Source organism: Hemitrygon akajei, chromosome 3 (genome assembly GCF_048418815.1).
Source record: "Hemitrygon akajei chromosome 3, sHemAka1.3, whole genome shotgun sequence".
NCBI lineage: Eukaryota > Metazoa > Chordata > Chondrichthyes > Myliobatiformes > Dasyatidae > Hemitrygon > Hemitrygon akajei.
The window spans coordinates 192,361,706-192,369,347 of NC_133126.1; the positions used below are offsets into that span (position 1 = coordinate 192,361,706).

The 7,642-nt window shown below is 42.9% G+C and overlaps 1 protein-coding gene across 1 annotated transcript in view; it reads left to right on the top strand.

Moving 5' to 3' along the window:
* LOC140725765 (neprilysin-like) overlaps positions 1-7,642 on the top strand; it is a 306,429-nt gene that overhangs the window by 12,910 nt on the left and 285,877 nt on the right. The gene's annotated exons all lie outside the window — the stretch shown is intronic.

The window sequence follows — 7,642 nt, forward strand, 5'->3', positions numbered from 1 at the left end:
TCAAGAACCAATCAATCTCTGCTTTAAATACACCCAACGACCTGGCCTCCACAGCTGCCTGTGGTAACTAATTCCATAAATTCACTGCAGTCTGGCTAAAGACATTTCTCTGCCTCTCTATCCTGAGGCTGTGCCCACCATTGCTGAGATTCCCCCACCATGGGAAACATCCTTTCCATATCTGCTCTGTTTCATTGTTTCAATATTTGAATGGTTTCAATGAGATCCCCCCTCATCCTTCTAAATTGCAGCAAGTACAGACCCAGAGTCATCAAATGTTCCTCTTTCATTCCCAGAATCGTCCTTCTGAACCTCTTCTGAACCCTCTCCAATGTTAGAGCATCTTTTTTTATATATGAGGAGCCCAAAATTGTTCACAATACTCAAGATGAAGCTGAACCAGTTCCTTAAAAAGTCTCAGCATTACAAGTTAACCTTTAAGGTGTTCTGCACAAGCACTCCCAAGTCCCCTTAAATCTCAGATTTTTGGATTTTTTCCCCATTTAGAAAATAGTCTGCACATTTATTTCTACTACCAAAGTGCATTTTACAGCATTGTATTTCATTTGCCACTTTCTTGCCCATTCTCCTGATCTGTCTAAGTCCCTCTGCAGTCTACTTGCCCCTCCACCAATCTTCGTATCCTCTGCAAACTTGTTAACAAAGCTATCTATTCCAATATCTAAATCACTGACATACAGTATAAAAAGAAGCAGTCCCAACACTGACCCCTGCAGAACACCACTAGTCACTGGCAGCCAACCAGAAAAGGATCCTTTTATTCCCATTCACTGCTTCCTGCCAATCAGCCAATGGTCTAACCATGCCAGTAACTTTCCTGTAATACCATGGCCTCTTAACTTGGTAAGCTGCCTCATGTCTGACACCTAGTCAAAGGTCTTATGAAAATCCAAATATACAACATCCAGTACATCCATTTTATCTATTCTACTTGTAATCTCCTCAAAGAATTCCAACCGGTTCATCAGGCAAGATTTCCCCCAAGGAAACCATGCTGACTTCGTCCTATCATGTCCTCTGTCACCAAGTACCCCATAACCTCATCCTTACCAATTGACTCCTACCACTGAGGTCAGGTTAACTGGTTTTTAATGCCCTTTCTGCTGCTTTCCTCCTTTCTTAATGAGTTTAGTGACATTTCAAATTTTTCAAAGATTAGAAGTCCAATAATTTTTGAAAGATCATTACTAATGCCTCAACAGTCTCTAATCATCATCATCATCAGGTGCCATTCCCAGTTTGAGCTTTGACTGCCATGGCCCACACACTCCCATTTCGGGTCAAATGGATCAAGTGGTCTCTACTTTTTTAGAACCCTTGGGTGCAGTTCATTTGGTCTGCGTGACTTATGTACGCTTAGGTCTTTCAGCTTTTTGAGCACCTTCTCCCTTGTAATAGTAACTGCACTCACTTCTCTTCCCTCACACCCTTCAACATAAGGCATGCTGCTAGTGTCCTCCACAGTGAAAGTTTTGCACTGAATGTAGTGATGATGTGGGGCATCCTGCCTATGGGGAGGCAGAATCAATGAGATCCTTCAAAAGTAATTGAAATAAATTTTTCAGAGAGGATCACTTGCTGGGAAAGAGTGAGGGAGTGGAGCAATAGGACCTTTCCACTAGGAGTTTGTAATTCTGGCGTGGTAGTCCCACGCCTGGATGTGAAAGGAGGAGAGTTGAGCATGGGGTGAGCAAGCTTATCCAGGAAAAACCCAGAACTCCAGAACATCCAATGACCTCTTCCCCGGCGGGAAGGAAGAAGATACGTTACATTCGAGAACAACTTGAAAGGACAGAGGGCTCTGGCGAACTGCTGTCAACATCCTAAGCCGTAATAGGGGTGATGGGCTGCAGTAAGTGAGTGAGGTGCTAGGAACTGGGATCGAGCGGATGAACTGGAAAGCCTCCTTCATTGTGTAAGTATTTCCCCAGACTTATTGTGATTATTATTAGCTTACTATTGACGTGTGTACTGAGATACAGTTGTCTTGTGTACATCCAAGCTGCCGGGGGGGGGGGGGGGGGGGTGGCACTGCGGCCGGTTCTGAAGCTGCACAGGGACGGGTTAAGTCAGCCAATGCGGTTTTCATAGTGGTTAGGGGTAAAGAAAAGAGGTTCTGTGGTCACAAAAGAAACACCAGCCTGATGTGTTACTTCCTGGGTGCTAGGGTCCATGATGTATTGAAGCAGCTGCAGGATATTCTGAAAGGGGAGGGGGAGCAGCCAGAGGACAATGACATAGGCAGGAAAGGGGAAGACGTCCTGTGCAGTGAGTATACAGAGTTCGGAAAGAGGCTGAAGAGAAGGATTTCCAAGGTTGTAATCTCCAGATTTCTCCCTGTGCCTTGCGCTAGTGCAAGTAGGAATGGGATGAATGAGTGGCTGTGGAGATGGTGCAGGAGACAGAGCTTCAAGTTCTTGAATTTTCTGGGGAAGGGGTAACCTGCACAAGAAGGACGGAGTGAACCTGAACTAGAGGGGAACCAATACCTTGGCCGCGAGGTTTGCTGATGCTACTTGGGAGAGTTTAAACTAGTTTTGCAGGGGGTGGGAACCAGAGCACCAGGTCAGTAAGAGAAGAATCAGACCATAAGGTAGATGTCAGGTGAAGTATTGAAAGGCAAAAATTGAAATAACAGGCACCCAACACTCTTTGTATCAAAAACTTACCCATGACATCCCTCGGTACCTATTTCCAAGCACCTTAAAACTATGCTCCCTTGTGTTAGCCATTTCAGCCCTGGGAAAAAGCCTTTGGCTATCCACACAATCAATGCCCCTCATCATCTTATATACCCCTATCAGGTCACTTCTCGTTCTCTGTTGCTCCAAGGAGAAAAAGCCAAGTACACCCAACCTATTCTCATAATCTGCTCTGCACTCTCTCTATAGTATCCATATCCTTCCTGTAGTGAGGTGACCAGAACTGAACACAGTACTCCAACTGGGTTCTGGCCAAGGTCTTATAGCTGTAACATTACCTCATGGCTCTTGAACTCAATCCCACGGTTGATGAATGCCAACACACCATACACCTTCTTAACAAAACTGTCAACCTTCACAGCAGCTTTGAGCGTCCTATTGACATGGACCCCAAGATTTCTCTAATCCTCCACACTGCCAAGAGTCTTACCATTTATATTATATTCTGTCTTCAAATTGGACCTACCAAAATGAACCACTTCACACTTATCTGGGTTGAAGTCCATCTGCCACTTCTCAGCCCAGTTCTACATCTGATCGATGTCCCACTGTAATCTCTGAGAACCCTCCATACTATCCACAACATCCCCAACCTTTATGTCATCCGTAAACTTACTAACCCACCCTTCTACTTCCTTATCCAGGTCATTTATAAAAATCACAAACAGGAGGGATCCACAGTCTTAGATTTAGATGGTACCCATTTGAAACAGAGATGAGGAGAAATTTTTTTAGTCAGAAGGTTGTGAATTTATGGAATTCATTGCCACATACAGCTGTGGAGGCCCAGTCATTGAGGGTTTTTAAGGAGGAGATTGACAGGTATCTAATTAGTCAGGGTATCAAGGGATATGGGGAAAAAGCCGGAAATTGGAACTAGACAGAGAATAGTTTAGTTCATGCTGGAGTGGCAGAGCAGACACGATGGGCCGAATGGCCTACTTCTGCTCCTTGATCTTGTGATCTTGTGAGGGGTCCCAGAATAGATCCTTGTGGACCACCACTGATCACCAGCCTCCATGCAGAATACCAACCATCTACAACTACCCTTTGCCTTCTGTTGACAAGCCAATCTAGATCCACAAAGCAATATCTCCCTGGATCCCATGCCTTCCTACTTTCTGAAGCAGCCTGGCAAGGGGAACCTTATCAAATGCCTTTCTGAAATCCATATTCACTACATCCACTGCTCTACCATGTTATATCATCAAAGAATTCAATCCAGCTCAACAAAGCCACGCTGACTATCCCTAATCAGATTATGTCTTTCCAAATCCTGCCTCTCAGGATCTTCGCTAACAACTTGCCCACCACTGAAGTCAGACTTACTGGCCTATAATTTCCTGGGTTATCTCTACTCCCTTTCTTGAACAAGGGAACAACATTTTCAACTCTCCAATCCTCCGGTACTTCTCCTGTTCCTATTGACGATGCAAAGATCATTGCAAGATGCTCAGCAATCTCCTCCCTCATTTCCCACAGTAACCTGAACATTTGCCACATTTCTGCCATGCATTTCCCTGAGAACATCTGCTTCCAAGTTCCTTCCTGATAGTATCATATTTCCCCCTAACCCAATTAAATGTTTTCCCAAATTGTCTGCTCCTATCCCTCTCCAGTGCTATGGTGAAGGAGATAGAGTTGTGGTCACTACCTCCAAAATGCTCTCCCACTGAGAGATCTGACCCCTGACCAGATTAATTTCCCGATACCAGATTAAGTACAGCCTCTGTTCTTGGTGCCTTATCTACAATTGTGTCAGGGAACCTTTCTGAACACATCTAACAAACTCCACCTTATCTAAACCCCTTGTGCTAAGGAGATGCCGATCAATATTAGGAAAGTTAAAATCTCCCATCACAACAACCTTATAATTAATGCACCATTCCAGAATCTGCCTCCCTATTTGCTCCTTGATATCCCTGTTACTATTGGGGGAAAGTATATAAAAATACCCAGTAGAGTTATTGCCCCTTTCCTGTTTCTGATGTCCACCCACACTCACTCAGTAGACCATCCCTCTGTGACTTCTCCCTTTTCTGCAGCAATGGCATTATCCCTAATTAACAATGTCATGCCCCCACCTCTTTTGCCTTCCTCTCTGTTCTTTTACAAACATCTCAAGTCTGGCACACTCAGCAGCCATTCCTGCTCCTGAGATATCCAATCTTCAGTAATGGACACAACATCATAGTTCCACGTTTCCATCCATGCTCAAAGTTCATCGGCCTTGAGTTTAATTGAGATAAATGTGAGATGTTGCACCTCCATAGGGCAAATGCAAGCAGACAGTGCACTGTGAAGGGCACGATCCTTAACGATGTTGCTGAGCAGAGGGATCTTGGGATCCAAGTTCATAGCTCCTTGAAGTGGCTACACAGGTCAATAAGGTGGTTAAGAAAGCTTTTGGAATGCTTGCTTTTATTAGTCAAGTTGTTGAGTTCAAAAGTCAGGAGGTTATGTTGCAAATTTATAAAACTCTCATTAGGCCACAGCTGTTGTATTGCATATAGTTCAAGTTACCCCACTATAGGAAGGATGTTGAGGCTTTGGAGAGGGTGCAGAACGGGTTTACAAGGATGCTGCCTGGTTTAGAGGGCATGTGCTACCACAAGAGGCTGGATAAACTTGGGTTGTTTTCTTTGGAGTATCAGAGGCTGAGGGGAGATCTGACAGAGGTTTACAAGATTATGAGAGGCATAGACAGAGTGGCAGAGAGTGCCTGTTTCCCAGGATTGAAGTGTCTAATACCAGAGGGCATGCATTGAAGGTGAGAGGGGGGTAGGTTCAAGGGGGATGTAGGGGAAAGATTTTTTACTCAGAGAGTTGTGCAAGCCTGGATGTGTTGCCAGGTATGGTGGTAGAGGCAAATACGTTAGAGGCTTTGAAGTGACTTTAGAGACTTTGGATAGGCACATGGGTTTAAAGACGATGGAGGGGTATGGACATGGTGTAGGAAGGAGGGATTAGGGTTTGCATGTTTTTGATTTGGTTTGGCACAACATTGTGGGCTGAATGGCTTGTTCCTGTGTTGCACTGTTCGATTTTCAATTTTCTAGGTTCTATCATATACATTCAGTGGCCACTTTATTAGATACACCTGTACACCTGCTCACTAATACAAATATCTAATCAGCCAATCATGTGGCTGCAACTCATTGCATAAAAGCATGCAGACATGGTCAAGAAGTTCAGTTGTTGTTCAGACCACACATCAAAATGGGTAAGTATTGTGATCTAAGTGACTTGTTCGACGTGAATTCATGGATGCTCGCATTGTTGTAACACATGGTTACTTAAGTTACTGTCACTTTCCTGACAGCTTGAACCAGTCTGTCCATTGCCCTCTGACCTCCCTCATTAACAAAGCATTTTCACCCACAGAACTGATGCTCAGTGGATTTTTTTTGTGGGGGGGATTTGCACCATCCTTTGCAAACTCTAGAGACGGCTATAAATGAGAGTCCCAGGAAATCAGCACTTTCTGAGATACTCAAACCACCCTGTCTGGCACCAAGTATCATTCCACAGTCAAAGTCAGCATTGAGTTCCTGCCACATGATTGGCTGATTACATATTTGCAAAAAATGAGCAGGTATGCAGGTGTACCTAATAAAGTGGCCATTGAGTGTCTACTAATACCTATACTTTAGAGGCAGGAGCAAGATCCAGGGATTCCCGATCTGCTGACGATACAAAAATAGGTGGAAGAGCAAGTTGTAATAAGGATATAGTGATTCTGCAATGGGATATAGACGGGTTAAGGGACTGGGAAAAAGGAGTTTGATGTGGGTGAAATATGAAGTTATGCAACCTGGTAAGAGGAATCAAAAGGTGGATTATTATTGAAATGGAGAGAATGCAGGTGGCATACGTACAGAGGGATCTAGATGTTTGAGTGAATGTCACACACTGTCAGCAGGTTGGTCAGTCAAGTAATTAAGAATGCAAATTAAATTTTGGATTTATTGCAAAGTGGCAGGATTTAAAAAAAAACAAGAATTGGCATTGAAATTGTTTTAATATTATCACAATCACTGAGATACAGATATAGTGAAAACCTTGACTTGTATTTCCACAACCTATGCACACACTTTCAAGGACTCATCATCTCATGTTCTCCATATTCATTGCTTATTTATTTATTATTATTCTTTTAGTTTTGAATTTGCATAGCTTGTTGTCTTATGCACACTGGTGGATAAGCCATGTTGGTGTGGTAAATAATAACTAAATATTATTATTGTAATTTATGCCTGTAACAAAAAATAATCTCAGGGTTGTATATTGTGACATATATGAACTTCAGATAATAAATTTACTTTAAACTTTGAACTTTATTCATATGGATCAGATCATTACACAGGGCTTTGTGGTAGAAAAAGGTAAAACAATAACAATGCAGAATTAAGTGTAACAGGTATAGAGATCCCATCACATTCATGTATTGATCCAAATTTCTCTTAAATGTTGAAATCAGCCTGCATCCATCACTTTGTTCCACAGCTCGTTTCACAGTCTCACGCAATCCTTTAAATGAAGAAGTTCCCTCTCATCTTCCTCCCAAGGAATACAATGCCCAGTTTCAACCTCTTTATCTAAAGATATAGTAATATTGAAAACAGTAAAAAGAGAGATTCACCGGGCTATCTCCTGGAATGAGAGGTTTTAAATAGTTGGGGCCTGTGTTACTTTGAGTTTTGAAGAAACAGTGGCAATACTAGTCAGATCAAGACCAAAGAAGGCTTGACAGGATATTGTTGAGATGATTTCACTAGTGGGAAAGTCTCAGACAATAGAACATACTGAGAAGAGAAGTGTGGTACAGTACTGTATGTACAAGAGTCTTAAGGACATATATAGAGCGAGGGTGCCTAAGACTCTTGCACAGTACTGTACTTGTCAACATGGAAAAGAGA